The sequence below is a fragment of the Protopterus annectens genome, chromosome 10.part0 (assembly GCF_019279795.1).
Source record: "Protopterus annectens isolate FY-2018-M chromosome 10.part0, PAN1.0, whole genome shotgun sequence".
Lineage (NCBI taxonomy): Eukaryota > Metazoa > Chordata > Ceratodontiformes > Protopteridae > Protopterus > Protopterus annectens.
The window spans coordinates 1,244,714,256-1,244,734,404 of NC_056744.1; positions in this window are offsets into that span (position 1 = coordinate 1,244,714,256).

Genomic DNA, 20,149 nt, shown 5'->3' on the forward strand with positions numbered 1-20,149 from the left:
TGTTGCATACATGTCAACTGGAGCACATCACTGGTCATTTGCAGGAGTCTCCCAGGGGATTGGCTGATACATGTCACTCTCACCCTGAGGGTCACCACAGTGGTGTCTGTAGGTAGATTGCCTGCTGGCACATGGCAGGTGGCATGATACCACTGTACACACATCCCCTACACTTCCCATCTCTCCATGGACAATAGCCAGGTGCACACCTATGACCACCTGCAGCAATTCACCCCAGTACTGACAAATGTGTACATGTGCATTGCTGAAGATATCAGTGTCTGTGTGTTAGTACACCTGTAGTTGGGAATACCCTGAGGCCCTTCACACCCACCGCAACACCCATTGTCATAGTTAGATGTGGCTGGTGCTGTACTGAACATTACATGTACCTTGTTATGCTTCTCTCCCTAAAGGCTACCTGAGCCTTGCAGTTCCAGCACAACACTGTTGTACAAATGTGTTGATAGGCATGGGATACCCACTGAGTTCTGGCAAGTGTGTGTATGTGTGCATGTGTGTATATATATAGGGTACAGCATTCCGATGCCACATACTCCTATTACAGTATGCATTGCCACACAGTATTAGGGATAGTGATGTTGCTGCCCCTAGGAAAGGCATGACAATGCATCACCCTTCTATGCCTGTGGCATGTGTATTAGATGCATATCCCTGTGATAGCACTCTTGGGATGGACAAGGGATTTTATTGCAGTCCTGGTCAATGTGTGATGGTGGGTAGGTCAGAGTGTCAGCATGGGTTCCAGTGCGTACAATATCCACAGTTGGGTATAAGTGCTGGGTATACTGTCATTACACCATGGTACCCCCAGTACATGTCCCATGTACCACTGTATGGTGACCACTGTCACCATCAACCATACAAGTAAATGATAACACTAACCAGCCCAGTTATGTATGTGTTGTGTGCAGCCTACCTGTAACACACTGGACACACTGACAAGTTAGTTAGCACTGATAGGCCCAGGTCTCTCGGATGTGTGTCTGCCTGTTATGTGTTTGTTAATGTGTATATGATGGTATGTCACACTATGTATTGTCCATATATAACCATTACATCCCCATTACCATACTGTACATGCCTGGGGATGTTCTGCATGTAACATGTAACCTGGAACACACCTCATTCTAAATACTGTGTGGTGTGTGCAATTAAAGCCACATACATCAGTAGCACTACATACCTAGGTAGGGGTCTAGTCCCAGTGTTGCCAAGTAAGAATGTGTGTATATGTGGAGGGCTCTACTTCAGGTTGCTGAATATACATGTCCAGAGGGGTCATCTGTCCATGTAATACAGGCAGTAACTGTTATACAGACCTGTGACATGTGTTCAACTGTACCCAGGATATGGCAAAGCCATGGTATCACCACACTGCCATACCCCTTGTGAGATATGACAGCAGACCATCTTCCTGCTGACCCATGTACACCTACAACACAAATGGATAACATTATGGAGACCATAAACCCTCAGTGTTACTAACAGCTATAATGCATCATGGCTGGACAGTTACACTACCTGACATGCAAGCATTAAACATTATTGCTGACAACATGTTACACAGCAGTAAATTGGTACACTGCAGTACAGTCACCGTGTGCATCAGACCATATTAGCCTGTTCCTGCATCAATGTTATGGATGATAGGGATGTGGCACAGGTATCATCATATGCACAGGGTGTATTGTTTGTTTGCCAGAGACCTAGGGTGGGCCATATGTTTGACACCATGTGTGTGTGAGTGAGGGGTGTAAGTTACTGATATGGGCATGGTGATGTGGTGTGTGTAGGTATGGGGTTGCCCTAGGTGTGTTTGTATAGTGTGTGGGTATGCATGCACACAGTTCTGCCATGTGGCTGCCCTATACAGGTGTTTCTTGGACAGCTGCAGACCATACCTGGCAGGGTGTGCAGTTCACCACCTTCGGCCATGGACAGTGGACTGTGGCTGCCAGGGGTTCCACGGGCATGTCCAGGTATAGGCCTCGATATGCTACTCTACCCTGATGATGACATATGTCCGCTGGAACCAGGTCCCTTCTTGGACTGGCCAGGGCCATATGCATGTGGCCTGCTGTGGTGTAGTGTGGACAGTGCCCCCCTGCAGTGCTGGGGCTGGTACTGCCACTACAGGAGCGGCTTGGTGTCCTTGCACATCCACGTCGATCGCCAGATGTTGGTGTTGCTGGCCTACATCTATGCGGCCATCATCCCACTCCCACCCCATGCTCTAGCAAGGACAATCTATGGTCGATAAGGCCCACCATCTCACCAAGTGTCTATCCATGACCTCTGTATAATCACGGAGGGCACCTGCAAGATCATGGATGTTGTCACTTACAGATGAAAAAGCAGCCCTCTGCAGCCTCAGACCCTGTCTGATGTAGAGTTCCATACATGCCTGCACCCCCATGACAGCCTGAAACATGCATCTGGTGGTACTAGATGTAGCACTTCTGCAGGGGCACAATGACCAGCAGCCGTCCCACGAGCACCCCAGTACATCTGCCTATGTGGTGCCATGCTAGACATCCAGCTATGCCTGCTGTGTCCAGACACAGCAACCATAGATACCACACTGTCCTGTGCACTGCCACCAACTGCCAACTGTCCCTCTGCTATGGCCACTGGTGATGGGGTATCTATAGGCACTGTGACTGTGTGCGGGGATGGGGTGGATAACAGGGGGATGTCATATGATGGTGCAGTTTCGGCCTCTGACAACCCCGCCTGTGCCTCAACACACCTATTATCATTTTCAGTGTCTGTATGGACACCAACATCAGATTGCATGCAGGAGGGACCCTGACCCACCTCACCACCTGTGAGGGGAAAACAAGAAATGCACTATACACACACACACACACACACACACACACACACACACACACACACACACACACACACACACACACACACACACACAACATGCATCAATCCCCTCCACTCCACCTGATTGCACTTACAGACAAAATAAAAAAAAACCCACACACACACCTACAGGTGAGGTTGCACAAAGATAGTACACACAGACCTCCCATTACCATCTGTCAACATGCATAACATATGGTACACAACAGCATGCAGTGTAGCTATAGTCAATCCATGCTAGCAACAGTATACATGTGTGTGATGCATGGGCTGTGTTAGTAGGTGATGCCCCTTCCCCTGAAAAACACTGCACCCATGTACACAGTATTGCTGTGCACCTGTTCTGGACCCTGCCATGCACTGTGCACCATACCTCACAGGTGTACAAACCACTGCTGAATGTGCATTACTGTGTCAGTTATGTCTACTCTAATGCTCACAGCCCCTATGTGTTTGTGCGACACATATCTGGGATGATATGTGGACAGATGTCATTTGTGAATGCCTGATGTCTGATTTACAGATGTCATCATCAGCTGTGCATGTATGACCAATACGATACTATTACACTGACAACTGTCAAACCTTACCATGGATATGGGGAGTGTACACACCCTTACTGATATGACGGCCTCTTCCTTGATATGCCATGGGACCACATTACTGCATATGTTAACATTACATGAGCTTAATATGTGACATATGTCCTGTGTAATCAAATGCAATGTCTAACAAATGTGTTAGTTGTGCTGATTCTGACTGAGATGCATACACTTCATGGCTGCATATGTGTGTACGCCGTTATCATGACGGTTTATTGCACCTACTGTTATGTGTACTACAGCAGTCACTATTCCTCGCAGGGGTATACTAGCATGGGCCATCTGAATTTGCCAGTATATGGTCAGTCTGCCATACACATGTCCCCCAACTCTGCAAGATTGCAAGGTCAACTCATGTGCACATCCCTTGGAGTTCACACACTGCCATCACTATTGCTGTGGAGTCAGGGTTACATCTGCCACACTTCCTGACCCTGACTGTGTGCATATACAGCCATTCGTAGCATCCTGTGGATCCCTGCTGCAGTGTACTGGTGTGTCATGATGACATCTCCTCCCCACCTTCAGACTTTTTGCATATGCTTGACAACTATGGCCTACACATGTGTGTCAGTTTGCAGTGTCCCAAACACTAAACACCATGTGTAACAGCCTAGTCTCAGCTAATGAATGGCAAACATACAGGTGTACACTGGCACCAGCATGGTACAGATGGGGATGGTGGGCCTGAGGTGGGGTGAGGTGTTGGTTGTGCAGCACATGTATCTTACATGATACTGTCTGTAGGTTTCCAACGTGGTCATGGTACACCAGTGCACATTGCAATGCATGACTTTTGGGGACCTCTTCTATTATGCATACACTAGCCATAGAGAGGCCTGGCTGATGTTTCCTGTGTTACAAGTGGCACATCTGATTTCCCTAACATATAGGCCACATGTTTGCAGACTTCAGGCAATTGCTGACATGGGTACTGCACAGCCAGTACTTGCTAGACATTCCTGCAACCCCATCAGTGTTGTGGCATGTTACTAGGCAGCCCGCATGACCAGTTTGGTATAAGTGACATCATCTGTCTTGGATGGCCATCTGTTTATTTCCTACATCGTTCCTGTCCCATACATCCTTGCCACATAAATGACTGTCTGCACTGTTTGCCATGGTATATGCAATGGTGAGGTATGGCTACATGTCCAGCTCATGGGTGCTATCTGTTGGGTATGGGGCCCATGCCACGTCATGTAAGATGTGTGCAAGCCATGGCTGCCTCTGCTGCAGGTAAGTGTGCACATTTGATGGCCAAATGTCTTGGACAGCAGACCAATACTTGGTGTGACATTGGGGACGTGTACTTGCTGGAAGGTGCATTTCCATGACAAATGCATGCAGTCAGTACCTCAACAACTGCTTCCACTATATTTTATCTGGAGTGTGTGCACACACATGCTTCCAGTGTTTGTGAAGGTATGTATTCCCCATATTTGCAGCCCTAACCTACGATTCCCTATTACACACTCATTGTTCATGTTGGGACCACATTGCAGATTTTAAGGGTTGTGGACCACAGTATTATGATATGCCATAGTGTAGATTTGTAACAGTTGCCATTGTAATACTGGTATATACACTGTTATAGCACTGTATAAGGGTGATGTTTCATGCATGTCCCTACTGTAGGCCATTTGTCCTACCATTATGTTCATCTCTGTGGACACATTTTGCAATGACATAATGTTAGTTATATTGCAGGAGTCTAACATACCCTTCAGATACACCATCATGGTCACCACTGTGATGCAGTGCAGTTAACAGCAATAATACGTTAACATGAATGGCATGCATTATAGGTAGGTGTGTTAAATGTGTGCATGGAATATACCATAGCTATAACATGACTGGTGTATTGGCAAGCCTGAACAAAAAAACACACTCACCAGCTACAGGCTGCTGCCTTGGAAGTATACCACAGGGACCTACATAAGTGTGTGAGAGATGTGATGTCAGTAGCCACAGCTGTGGCATTGGTACAGGGTCGGTGCAGCATTACAGTACATCAACAGTGCAAGTCCACAATACTACAGCTTATACATACACATCTGTTTATCACTACTACGTAGCAACAGACTATATATATATATATATATATATATATATATATATATATATATATATATCATCTCACATATGCATGATCTACCAATACAGATGCAGATGGATATGCAACAGTGGTCTACTGATGTGCCCTGTAGTCCTACCTGCACGCTCCCCTGCCGGTGTGTGGGTAGCAACCACCTCCACTATACTCTCTGCCAGTTGTGTGTACAGGTGGGCAGGTGCCACGAGGCTGGCAAGTAGCTCCTCAACACGTGTCGGGGGGGTGGATGGCATGACCCCCCCCACTTGTTGTGGGGTCCCTGGACTGCAGCAGCACGATGACGGGCATTGCAAAGTAGGTCACTGCAATGATGCTGGACCTGCTCATAACTGTGGTTATGCAGGCCAACATCATTGACCCTTTGGACAAGATTGTTCCACAGGATGGTCCACTCCTGCTGCTCATGGGCTGTTCTGCTGAACAACACCTGGTAGTGCTGTACCAGGTGTGTGAAGATGACCTCATTTTCATCCGCTGAATAGACAGGGAGTCTGCCATGTGACATCTTGCCTGAAAGACATAAAGATGGAAGCAGGTCTGAGTAACTCATACAGCAAGGTTACCATAGTTCTTAATACACATCTCTGTCTCCCCCCCACCATATCTGTGACAACAGTCTGATCACACAACTCAGTAGGTATGGCTACAGCATACCTACCATTGGGACATATATCGTATTGTACCACACTTTGTGCTATGTGTTTGTAGCCATGTTCCCTGTGGGGACACTCTCATTGCTGGCCTATTACGGACAATGTCACCTGCATGCCATTGTAAGGGCCACTATGGTTCCTTATATGCATGTAGTCTGTTTGCTATGTGATTGCTGCACATCTGTTATGTGTTATTGGGGATATCTATGCATGCTGTTGGATATGATCCGGGAATGTGTGGACTATTACTACACACATATGTTCTATAACAGTGACACAATAGCATGTTTAGGGAACAGTTGCCAGCAGAACCACCTCTTTCACCTCATCTGGTCATGTTACCAGGCCACATCACATGTGGGACCCACCCTGGGGCCTCCTCATCTACTGATCCTGCACTATCTTCAGGTGGAACCACCTCAGGGGATGGTGTCTCCCCCTGGGGGCACACACAGACATGATCCTGTCACCCGAGGTCAGGTCCAGAGTCTGGTGCATAGGGAGATCCACAGAGACTTCGGGGATGTGCTGCAGCACCTTGAGGCCCTCAGTACACACTCACAGGTTTCACATGCTCCTCCTGCTCATCTTCCAGCCCAGGCACCTTCAGGGCCATTGAGTTTTCAGTTATGCATTGTTATATAACAGATACATCCCATTGTGTCAACTTAAGTCTTTCCCCCCTAGGGATTGAGTGCAGAGTGTAGTTAGAGGCTGCTGGACTATACATCTGCATTGTTTACTGTTGATTGATTGTTATCCTGTGGCCCAGTCTGTCTTTAATGTTGTACTACTTGAAGGCCTTGGCCTGGACAGCAACATATGATGTTAAGTTGTCTATCTCACCTTCGTTCTTGCTGGTTGGGATGGCTCTGACTTGGCCATCTTCTATAGCTCAAGAGCTGTTTACTGGCTCGAGGCTACCCCTTATCCCATGATGCCTAGCGCTAGCTACCCAGATCTCATTTGCCGCTTCAGCTGCGAGGTGTCATTTTTCTGGCTCAGGTTCGTATAAAGTTTCTTTATAGAACCTTTTTACTAGACATAGTCTTTTTCCTAGGGGTTTTTGTTAGTTTTTAGTCTTATATTTGTTGTGTTAGCTAAGTGTGTATTGTAGCTTCTTTCCCTTCCCTTTAGAACTCATTTAATTTAGAGAGTTCTCCCTCTCCTCCCCTCCTTATTCCTTTTCTGTCAGGTTAGCTGTTTAAGTTAGAGGCTTTCCTTTTACCTTTTTAATAGGCTAGCCGTTTGAGTTAGGGGCTTTCCTATAAAAAAAATACTTTAGCTTTAGTCTGTAGTGTACTGTGTATTTTTCTGTAGACTGTATTTTGATTGGGGTTGTATTTTTTGTTACAGGATGTCCAAAGAATCCAAGGTGTCTGGGTTCAAGAAGTGTGACTCATGCTATCAGAAAATGTCTCTGACAGATGGGCACACTTCTTGCGTCTATTGTTTGGGCGCTGTGCACCTGCAGGACTCTTGTTCTATCTGCCATGCATTTAGTCCAAGAGTTCTGCAGGAGTGTAAGAATAAGCTTATTCTTAGGGGCCTTTTAAAGCCCCAGGATTCACCAGCCAAGACTCAGCCTGTGAAATCCCCTAAAACTACCAAATCGTCGGCTCCAAGTTCAGAGCCGTCTTTGGTTCAGACTCTACCTGCTACTTCGGTTCCGGCTGGAACCGATATGACTATCTCCCCATCAGCTCCATCAGAAACTTCGGAGCCTTCGCGGAGCCACAAGAGGCTGAGGTCCCCTTCTCTGGAATCGATACATTCGGATCCTTGGTCTCCCCTGCTGCAAAGAGTGCGCAGTCACAGATCTTCTCACTCCTCTCGATCCTCTAGGCTCTCGGATCACGACGTGGAGAGAGTGGTCAGGAGGTTGCTAAAGTCACAGGCACTTGCCAAGATGTTGTCCAGCCCTCCTCTACAGGTGGTCAGCTCCATCCACTTCTATCGATGTTCCTCCTCTGACTCCATTGAGCTCGGAGCTGGAGTTTGTTGGGGTTCGAGTAGTGGAACCGTCGGCTCCGATAACTTTATCTCCTTCGGTTCCATCGTCGGCTCCGATTCCCTCGATGGTGCCATCCGTCAAGGGATCTGGGCACCGGGGCTCCCTTGTCAGCTCCGAGGGGGCGAGTGGCATCGGACCCTTGTCTGACCCCATTCTCCCTCTCGGAGCTTCGGCGCAGGTGAGCTCAGCTCCTACATCGGCCTCGGAGCCATCTCCCTTGGTGTGGAGAAAGATTCTGATTTCCTCAGAACCGGAGCTTTCTCTTCATCGTGGCAGGGGCACCTTCGATGTCATGAGGAGTGTGCTGTCCTCTGAGTCAGCTCCACTATCGGCCCCATCGGTTCCGTCCCCTGTAGTGCCTGTGCCAACCTCTGCTCCTCCTCCAAACCCTAAGCGTGGTGAACCAGCACTCCAGGGCACCCCATTGGGTGTTTCCTCTTCTTCTGAGGCCTCCCCTGATCATTCAGAGGAGCCCCCTTGTAAGAAGAAGTGCAAGAGGAAGCACATTGACTCCCCTGAGTCTGTCACTTCTGATACAGACTTAGATGATTTGGAAGGGTCCCCGAGATCCCCCTCTGAAGATGTTTCCTTTTCGGACATCCTCAAAATGCTTAAGCAGAGGGGGAACTGGAATCCCTTAGCCCCTACTGAGGATGAGTCTGTATTCCTGGATGCATTCGGTTCCCGATCTTCCACCTCCTGGGTTTCTCCGCCTTTCGATCCACTTATGTCTGTGGTGGTTCAAAAGGCTTGGTCAGCCCCGGATACAGTGGAACCAACTCCGAGGAGACCTGGCAAGTTCATCACAGCACCCCATGATAAGCTGTTCCTTACCAAAGGTGTTCCTGTTGATGCCATGGTGGTAGCAGCAGCCACCAAAAAAGAGTTAGCGGAAACCTCTTCGTCTGTCCATCCTCCTAACAAGGAGTCTAGGACCATAGACAGATAAGGGAAGCGAATGCTTGCTTCAGCTACTTTTTCTATGAGGTCACTGAACTACTTATGCCATTTTATCTGGCTTCAGAGGGATCTCCTTAAAGAGCTTGGAGATACCCTTCAAGATCCATCAGCTGAGGGGGCTCAAGCTAAAGTGGCTTCCCAGCTGGTGACCCTTAATTCTATAGTCAACTCCTCCATGAGGCTCATTTCCTATGCAGCTGATGGTGCGATTAGAGCTGCAGGTATGGGCATGGCCCTTAGGAGACATGCATGGATGCGGCTGTGCAACTTTGCAGAACCCTTTAGAGTGTCATTCAACAACACTCCCTTTGATGGTTCCTTTCTTTTTGGACCACAGATGAAAGCCACTTTGACTAGGTGTGAGCAAGAAGGCAAGACTCTCTCTGCTGTGGGAGTCCATTTTTCCACTCCTTCCAGACCATACCCCAAGGGTCAGAAGAGTGGTAAAATGTGGTTCCGAAAATCCCAGGGAGCCTCGCCTGACACACGTAGCGATTTTTCCTCCAGGGGCAGAGGGGGAAACAACAACAACAATAGATGCCGGCCTCATGGCAGAGGGGGTCCACAGAACCAGGGTAACAGAAAATCCTTCTCTGAGAAGCCCTTTCAGCATCCCTGAAGGGTTGCCAGGCTGCCTGCCCCTGGAGACAGTTGGGGGAAGACTTTTGCTGTACCCAAAAGCCTGGCAAAATTTAATGCAAGACAAATGGGAACGGTCAATCATATCCGGAGGTTACAAAATTCCCTTCTCTCTCAACCCCCCTTACCATTGAGCAAATCCCTTCCAGATGTTCCACCCAATCTGAGGGATCAAGCAGTCATAGAAGTTTCAAGACTGCTTGAAAAAAGAGTCATCCAGGAAGTCCCGGCAGACCAACTCAGATCTGGAACTTACTCAAGGTGCTTTTTGGTACCAAAAAAGACAGGGGACTGGAGACCAATTCTGGATCTCAGCAGACTAAACAAGTCTGTTCAAAGAACAAAGTTTCAGATGGTCACACTACAGTCCATTCAACCCTTTCTGGGTCAGGACAATTGGATGTGCTCCATAGATCTTCAGGATGCGTACTACCACATCAAAATGGACAGGCGCCCCAGGAGATTCCTTCGCTTCTGGCTGGGAGCCAGTCATTACCAGTTCAGAGCTCTGCCCTTTGGTCTCACCACAGCCCCCAGGGTGTTCACCAAATGTATGGCAGTGGTCACGGCTCACCTGAGATGTCAAGGATTTCAGATGTTTCCCTATCTAGACGACTGGCTCCTCACTGCTACTACCAGGCATCAACTTCTGCAAGCCAGGGACTACACTATCACAATCTGCTCTCAGCTAGGCATTACAATAAACTTCGAAAAATCTGCCTTGTTGCCCTGTCAATCTATCACCTATACAGGAGCAGACTTAGACACAAGGAACATGTCCGCAAGGCTACCGCTGGAAAGGGTGTCTACAATTCGTCAGCAAGTACAAATTCTAATGCAGAGCAAAAGGATCCAAGTCAGGTTCGTCCTTCAAACTCTGGCTTCCATGGCAGCGGCAATTCTTCTAATCCCACTGGCTCGCTTTCACATGAGGATCCTTTACTGGCTTCTGTTTACACAGTGGTCTTTCCAACAGCTGCCCATGTCTCACATGATCATGATTACAGAAGCATGCAAAAGGCACCTTTCCTGGTGGATGGTCTCCCCACTAGTGACTCAGGGCAGACCCTTCATTCAGCCCCCTCCGATTGCCATGACACCTCCCTGATAAGGTGGTGGGGGGCATTATCAGGGCAGGACAGTCCAAGGCACTCGGCAGCCTCATGAGTACCACCTGCATATAAACATCCTAGAAATGAGAGCCGTGCTCCTAGCGTTGCAAGCTCTTCAAGACTCTGTCCCTTCTGGGACCATTGCAATTCAAACGGACATGTCAGTGGTCTGGTACATCAACAAGCAGGGCAGAACCAGGTCCTACCCCCTATGTCAAGAAGCACTCAGACTCTGGCAGTGGGCGATTTCCTCCCAACAATTTCTGATTGCTGATGCACATCCCTGGGAGGTCCAACATCATAGCGGACAGGCTCAGCAGAGCTATTCTCATGCCTCACGAGTGGCCTCTGAATCAGGTAGTTGCGGATCTGATCTTCCACAAATGGGGACAGCCTTGCTGCGATCTTTTTGCCACCCCCTTCAACAGCAAATGCAGCAACTACTTCTCCCTTTTTCAGCTTCCAGGTCACACACCCAGAGACGCTCTAGTCCGCGATCAACCTCAGGGACTTCTTTATGCCTTCCCTCCATTTCCCCTGATACCGAAACTCATACAAAAAGCAATACCGTTGGGTTGCAAAATGATCCTCATTGCCCCCTACTGGCCTCGACAAATATGGTTTCCATTCCTGCACCACTACCTTCTCGATCAGCCCGGGACTCTGGATCCGATTCCAGACCTACTGATTCATCAATCAGCCGGGCTGCATCAATCCCTCCAAACACTCCAGTTCACAGCTTGGTTGCTCCACTTCCAACCTTAGCCAGGCTTCCCAGCATTTCCCCGGCCATGCATGAGATTATTGTCTCCTCTCACAAGTCCACAACTAGAAAGAATTTTATGCTAGCAAATGGAAACGTTTTTCTTGTTGGGCAGAGGCTAGGAACGTAAATCCTTTTTCAGCCCCAGTCCATGAAATTTTGGAGTTCCTAGCACAACTTTTTCATTCTGGGTCCACTTCTACTACAATCAGGGTTCAATTGGCAGCCATTTCTAACTTTCATGTTAGGTTGTCTAATTCAAACATTGTCTCATAAGCTCTGTAAAGCCTTTTTAAGAGGGACTACTCTCCTTAGACCTCCAGTGAGAGATCCCCCTTATCCTTGGGACCTTAATTTGGTACTAACCTCCTTAATTATGCCCCCCTTTGAACCTGCAGCATCCTGCTCTATTAAGTTTCTATCTTGGAAAACACTTTTTCTGGTAGCTATTTCTTCAGCCAGACACGTCTCTGAACTTCAGGCACTATGTGTTCATCCTCCATACTTGGTTTTTCATAAGGACAGGGTTGCTCTGAGGACTAATCCCTCTTCCTTCCGAAAGTCTGCTCAGAAAACAATTTAAACCAATCTATAGACCTTCCTGTGTTTTTCCCTAACCACACCAACAAGGCAGAATACAAATTACACCAATTGGACGTTCATAGACAATTGCATTTTTACTTGCATAGGACTAAGGATATAAGGAAGTCGGACCAACTATTCCTTTCCTATGCCCTAGGCAAACAAGGTCTCCCAGTTTCCAAAGTGACCTTATCCAGGTGGTTGTCTCACAGTATTACTTTCATTTATCAAATGAGAAACAAAGAGTTGCCTATCTAACCAAAAGGTCATTCTACTAGGGCTTTGGCCACCTCTGTAGCCTTCCAATCTAGGTTGCCCATGGATTCTATCTGTGCAGCTGCTATGTGGGCAAATCCTCATACCTTTATTTCCCATTACAAGCTAGATATGGTCTCCAGGAGCAGATCTGACTTTGGTTCCACTGTTTTGAAGAGTCTGTTCCAATGAGCTGCCCAGGATTGTAGGTGCTAGGGACGCTGTCTCAACCAGCAAGAACAAAGGCGAGATAGACAACTTAACATAAAGAAGTTATGTACCTACCATAATGTTCCATGTTAGTTGTCTTCATCTCGCCTTCTTTCTTGCATCCCACCCTCCGTCCCCCCATCCTATTGGATCGAGAGGAGTTTTGGTTTCACTGGCTGAGTGTTCTCTGGTTTGTTTCCTCTACTGACTTAGAGAGTATCACAGGTATGCTTAATCTGTTTGTTTGGACAGGTTGATTCTCTGGCTATGTCTGGGGTTAGCTATTACAAACAAGACCTGGGTAGCTAGTGCTAGGCATCATGGGATAAGGGGTAGCCTCGAGCCAGTAAACAGCTCTCGAGCTATAGAAGATGGCCGAGTCAGAGCCGAGGATCGGCTCCGATCCCAACCAGCAAGAAAGAAGGCAAGATGAAGACAACTAACATGGAACGTTATGGTAGGTACATAACTTCTTTTTATGCTTTCGGATTACTGTATTAAATGATCTGCTTGAGAGTTGCATTAATCTATTTGTATGTATTTCAAAGTCTAAACAGCTATATGACATGGCATATACAATTGTAATAGTACACAAATAAAACTTTCTTATGTATGCAAACCTGTGTGTGGTGTCATATCCACTGACTTCTCTGTGAGTATATGTTTCAGGCAACAATTGTCTTTTGTATGGGTGACTCATACACTGTCCATTTGATAAGGTGGCAACTGTAGGAATGCTGGCTGTTCAGTACGGTGTGCACCCTCTAAATATGTACCTTCCTATACATGTCTGTGTGTGTGTACATGTAGTTACATATAAATATATATATATATATATATATATATATATATATATATATATTTCTATATCTGTATATATATATATATATATATATATATATGTGTTTGTTTGTGTCTTTCGGCTTTTCCCGGTTAGGGGTCGCCACAGCGGAACTCCGGTCCGCTAATGATTATATATATATATATATATATATATATATATATATATATATATATATGACTAAAAAACTTCAAAACTAAACTAGAGAGTATGCAAATAAACTCACAGGCAAAGTAGTTGCGCAGCTTTGCCTGTGAGTTTATTTGCATACTCTCCTAGTTTAGTTTTGAAGTTTTTTAGTCATTTGTTATTTTTCTTCATTAGTTCGCTTAGTCGGTTTTATTACGATGTGTATATATATATATATATATATATATATATATATATATATATATAGTTTTATATATATATATATATATATATATATATATATATATCTATATAGATATAGATATATATATGCATATATAATATGTTGTTGTATCTTTCCGCTGTTCCCAGTTAGGGGTCACCACAGCGGAACTCCGGTCCGCTAATGATTGGCAGTAGATTTTTACATACCGAGTTGCCAGCCCTGATGCACAACCTTCAACGAAGGTATGCCCATTCACGCATGTCTCCACACAGAAGACGCTTTAGATGAGAATTGAACAGGATAACGTCTTACTGTGAGGCTATTAACGCTATAGATATATATATATATATATATATATATATATATATATATATATATATATATATATATATATATATATATATATATATATATATATATATATATATATGCATGCATCTGCATATATGTGTGTGTGTGTGTGTGTGTGTATCTTTGGAATGTTTATTGCTTCCACATCGTACAGTCCCTATGGTAGCCAGACTGTACTGCATGATATGTTATTGATACCATCCTGACATCATACAGGTGGGATGGATTACTGTTAATGTCTTGTGCCCATGTTGTGTCTGGTCCTGGTTATGGGACTTGCAACAGTTGGTACTGTATTGCAGGGCAGATCTGTTTCATTGTGGAGGAGGGGGTGATATCAATACTTGCAAGACGTATTTAGCTTGGGCCCCCTCACCCCCATTAATGGTGCCTTTGGTCCTTTGGTCACATATGTATTTATTATGTTCTCTTTTGTATATATATATATATATATATATATATATATATATATATATATATATTTATATTTGTATATACATAAATATTTATATATATATATATATATATATATATATATATATATATATATATATAAATATATCTGTTACATATATATATATATATATATATATATATATATATATATATATATATATATAAATATATATCTGTTACATATATATATATATATATATATATATATATATATGTATGGGTCCCTATGAGTTGATCGACAACTGAAAACATCGACAGTGACTTCACCGACAAGTGAAATCACCGACATCGCAAAACACGGGCGTTTCCCAGGTAACGGATGCAAATCCACTACTCATGCCTACCATGGTTGCATGACACTGCCACACTTACTAAACCATGGTAGGCATGAGTAGCGAATTTGCATCTGTTACCTGGTAAACGTCCGTGTTTTGTGATGTCGGTGATTTCACTTGTCGGTGAAGTCACTGTCGATGTTTTGAGTTGTCGATCAACTCATAGGGACCCATATATATATATATATATATATATATATATATATATATATATATATATATATGGGTTCCTATGAGATAAACGACACGTTGTTTTATCGACAGCCAGTAGATGGACGTCAATTGCCCGAAACGTCAAAGGAACGAAAACTTAAATAAACGAAAGTCAGTCAACCGACACCGACGCGGAAACGTCAAAGGAACGAAAACTGAAATAAACAAGTCATTCAACCGACGCGGAGGTAAGCGAAATGTGTAAGGGATGTGTATGTATGCAGTAGTGACGGACGTTAGGGTGTGAGTAAGGTAAGTGTGCGATGTTCACGGTCTGTGGGGATGGGGTGGGTTAAGTGAGTTAGGGTTAGGGCTCGGGTCAGGTAAGTGTGTAGTAGTGATATCTTTTGGGTTAGGGGTGGGTTAAGTGAGTTAGGGTTAGGGCACGGGTTAGGTGAGTGTGCGAGAGTGACGGACCTTAGGGTTAGGGTTTGGGTCAGGGTTGTCGATAGGTGTGTATGTCAGGTTTAGTGTTGCTTTGGTAGGATTTTGGTTTGCTTGTGTTGTGTGTGTGGTGTTTGGAGTGGGGATTCGTTTTGTTTTTTAATTATTGTTGTTGTGGTGTGGAGTGTATGAGGTGTATATCGTAGGTAGCAGCGCGAGTATTTATGTAGTTGTGTATGTGTTTATGTGGTAGTGATTGTACTTTGCAGGTATGTGTTGTTTAGTGCTAGTATGTAGTTTAGAATTGTCGGTTGAGTGAGTTTCGTTTATGTTAGTTTTTGTTGTTTTGACGTTTCGGTTAAGTGGTGTCGATGTAGTGGGTGTCGATATACTAAGATGTCGTTTAATTCATATGAATCCATATATATATATATATATATATATATATATATATATATAGAGCACTAAAAAATTAAAAGCACTACACCCTCACAAACTCCCCTTGAGTACATTGTTACCCATTGGCCCTTTTTTTTCAATTATAAAGGAATTCCCAATACTATTCTAGCATGTCCAAAGGTCAGTTGTCAATCTCCTCTCCGGTCCAGCTGGTGAATTTGGGAATCTTGAGGCAATGTTACAACTGCCTCATGTACACAGACAACCCTCTCCTCCTCCCAACAAATTCCAACACATGTGAGAGATGCAACCATATAGTCAAACTGGAGGCTAAGCTCTCTCAACTCAGTACTGGTGTAGCCAGTCAGGAGGAAAGGGAAACCAGACTCACTACAATTCCAGTCTCACATAGACCTACCACGACAGCAAACCAAACACATAAACACACAAAAACATACTCAGAGGCTCTAAATAAAAATCTGCCTAAGCAGCAGAGACCTCCAAAGCAGACACCCAAGCAACCGCTACCCCAAAACAAAACACATGCAACACATAGCTCACAAAGCCAGTGCGCCGAACAGTCACAGCCCTTAAGGCTAAACAACACACCTGATACACTTGTAATAGGTGACTCTATCGTCAGGCACACGGACGTCCCGCTCACCAGGCTGAACAAGGAGAAGGTCACGGTGAGCTGCCTGTCGGGTGCTAGGATCCGCCACATAACACAAGCACTCAGGTCACTCCAAGGCAAGTACAAATATGACTCAGTCATTGTCCATGCTGGTGTGAATGACCTGAGACGTACCTCCCTGGACTACATGAAAAGAGATATAGAGGAGCTCTCTGAGCATGTAGCCCAGGCTAGTATGACCCTGACCTTGAGTAGCATCTTACCCTCACCAAGAATGATGCCACAATATGAAGACAAGATGATCAATTTCAACAATTGGCTTAAGTATTGGTGTCATTCAAAGGGGATCCAATGCCTGTCAGCCTGGGATGACATGCTCGACAAGCCACGATGCTTCGCTAGGGACGGCTTGCACCTATCACCCATGGGCTTTCATATACTGGCAAAGGCTCTTGCTATCCCCATAGTGCCTTTTTTAGGCAAGGCTCAAAAGACAAACCCACCTCCATAGGTATCACAAGGGATAAGAAACTAAGAGTAATGCTACTCAACGCCAGAAGTCTAAACCTCAAGATGCATACACTCGAAACTCTCCTTAGCATGGAGAATATCGATATCTGTGCAGTAACAGAAACCTGGTTCAAGGCTCTCGAGAGCACCCCAGCACTACCAGGTTATACCTCATACCATGCTTTTCGGCCCCAAAACTTGGACCGAACCACAAAAGGAGGAGGAGTATAAATATTCGTCAAAGATACCCACACCTCCATGTTGGTGGCACAGCACGAAGCATCAGAGACTATCCATGTGCAACTAACAGTGGGTAAAACTGCCTTCCAGTTTATAGCCTGCTACAGACCACCCTCCCAAACCCAGGAACTTCACTCAGCCTTCCTGAGAACACTGGAAAATATGAAGGTCTCTCCAAACACCATTATACTGGGCGACTTCAACTACCCAAACATAGACTGGGAGCATTACTGTAGCTCCAACACCCTAGCCTAAAGGTTCCTAGAATTTATAAACTCAAATGCTATGGAGCAACTTGTTACCACTCCCACAAGAGGGGAAAACATACTGGACCTCATCATCACCAACATGGGGACTCTATGCTCCAGACCAGAAGTGTATCCCTCACTGGTAAGATCAGACCATAAACTAATCTCACTGGATATTCACATCCTGACTCCACCCCCTGCCCAGAAAACCACAGTGAAAAACTTCTCTAAAGCAAATTTTACACTCCTCAAAACCAAGGTGGAATCCTTCAAAGCCCCCGGGCCTGTGGAAAATATGGCCCAGACCACAGAATCCTTTATAAATGCATTCTATGAACACCTTCAGGAATGCATGGATCATGCAATCCCAAATAAAACCAAGACCCAATCCTCCAAAGGCAGACGTCCTGTCTGGTGGACCCCAGCCATAAACAAACTATACAATAGAAGGAGGAAGCTACTACATGATAGAGCTAAATCCCAAAAAGGGAAGGCATCTCTGATCAGTATTAGCAAAAAACTACGGGCACTCATAAAATCGTCTAAGGCCAGCTTTGAGAGAAAAATTGCACAGGACACTAACTAAGGATAATCACAAGGCTTTCTTTAGTTATGTTAGGAACTTGGGTGGGAATTCCCAGATATGCTCAGAATTAGTCCAAAATGACAAAAAATACACCAAACCCACAGACATTACCAACATCCTAGCTGACAGGTTCAGCGCAAACTTCTCCCCCCCCACCAAAAGGGCAAATATCTATCCCAGCAGAGTGCTGCCCCCCTGACATCTCAGATGCTCAGGTAAGAGCCGCCCTCTCCAAAGCAAAAAACACAGCATCAATGGGACCAGACGGTGTCCCGGGCTGCGTCCTACATGAACTCCAAGAAGAGCTAAACCCAAACATAAAACTACTGTTCAATCTCAGCCTTACTACAGGATATGTACCCAAAGAGTGGCGTACAGCAACGGTGGTCCCTCTCCACAAAGGTGGTGCCTCAACGGATCCTGGAAACTATCGCCCCATAAGCCTGACTAGCTTGGTCTGCAAAGCTTTGGAAAGGATCATCATGGACCTTATAAATAAAGATATTGGGGACCTACTGACACTGGATCCTACCCAGTTCGGCTTTGTTAAGGGCAGATCCTGCCTCTTAAACCTGGTCGATTTCTTAGAAACAGTCACCAAGGCCATTGACGAGGGGAAGGTGGTCCACACAGCCTACCTGGACCTCACAAAAGCCTTCGATACAATACCCCACTCAGGCATTATAGATAAGCTCACCAGCTTAAATATAAACCCCTGTGTCACTAGATGGGTTGCAAACTGGCTCAAGGACAGAACCCACATGGTTAGAATTGCTGGAGCCATGTCAGACTCCAAACCAGTTACAAGTGGCATCCCACAAGGCTCAGTCCTGGGACCTCTCTTGTTCGGTATATATTTCTCAGAGGTACAGACCAACACGGAAGGACTGTGGATGACCAAGTTCACAGATGACTGCAAACTGGGCACCATAATCGACTCTCCAGCTGACACAAGCATCCTCCAAAAGGGCCTCATAGAAACAGACAACTGGTGCCAGAGCTATGGCCTCAAGCTAAACGCCAAAAAGTGTATAGTCATCCCCTTTGGCAAAAACAAATTACCACATAAGTGGTAATCCATTAAGTACGGAAGAAGTAATTAGGGACCTGGGGACCCAAGTTGATAGCAATCTCTCATTTGACAACCACGTGGCCAAAGTGGCTAGAAAAACATTTTATATAGCTCACCTAATCATGAAGGGATTCACATCTAGATCAGGGGAGGTCATCGTGCCTCTTTACTCATCCCTCATCAGGCCCATAATTGAATACAATGCCCCTTTTGGGATGTACCTTACCAGACACCTACAGCAACTGGAAAGACCCCAAAAGTACCTTACCAAGAGGATCAAAGGGCTCAAACAGATGCCATATGCTGCCCGGTTAAAGAAACTCCAGCTCTACTCAGTGGCATACCGCCTGCTCAGAGGCGATCTGTGCCTGACGTATAAAGCCATGTCCAACCCGGAATTAATGGACATGCTGCACCTCAGAAAATCCAAATCCCATCGAGCTATGCGCTTGAGAGACTTGAACCTCAGCACTGAAATAAATAGGACATGCTAGAGGGACAGATTCATAACCCAGAGGCTCCCTTCACTCTGGAATAAAATCCCAGTCCAGGTTAGGCAGAGTCCCTCATTGACTCTCTTCAAGAGGAATCTTGATGAGCGGGTATCACTTCTGTGTCACTGTTAGACAGAGGCACAGTATACTAACCTCAAAAAGGGGCATAGCAAAATTAATTTAAAATGGGTGGTGAAAGCCAAACACACTCTGGCTAGGCTTATAAA